This window comes from Carlito syrichta, unplaced genomic scaffold (assembly GCF_000164805.1).
Source record: "Carlito syrichta isolate Samal-C Ts95f unplaced genomic scaffold, Tarsius_syrichta-2.0.1 Scaffold316384, whole genome shotgun sequence".
Classification (NCBI taxonomy): domain Eukaryota; kingdom Metazoa; phylum Chordata; class Mammalia; order Primates; family Tarsiidae; genus Carlito; species Carlito syrichta.
In genome coordinates this window covers 791,613-791,856 of record NW_007260480.1, presented here as the reverse complement: position 1 = coordinate 791,856, position 244 = coordinate 791,613, and positions in this window count along the sequence as shown.

Sequence of the window (244 nt, the reverse complement as noted above, 5' to 3'; positions counted from 1 at the left end):
AAAAAAAAAAAAAAAAAGAAAGCAGGTGGTTGGGCCAGGCTTGGTGGCTTAGCCTATAATTCCAGCACTTTGGGATGCTGAAGCGAGTGGATTGCCTTAGCCCGCGGGTTTGAGACCAGCCCAGGCAATTTGGTGAGAGCTCATCTCTACAGTAAATTAAAAAAATTAGCTGGTCATGGTAGCACAGGCTTGTAGTTTGGCTCTTTGGAAGGCTGAGGTGGAAGGATCACCGGAACCCAGCAGG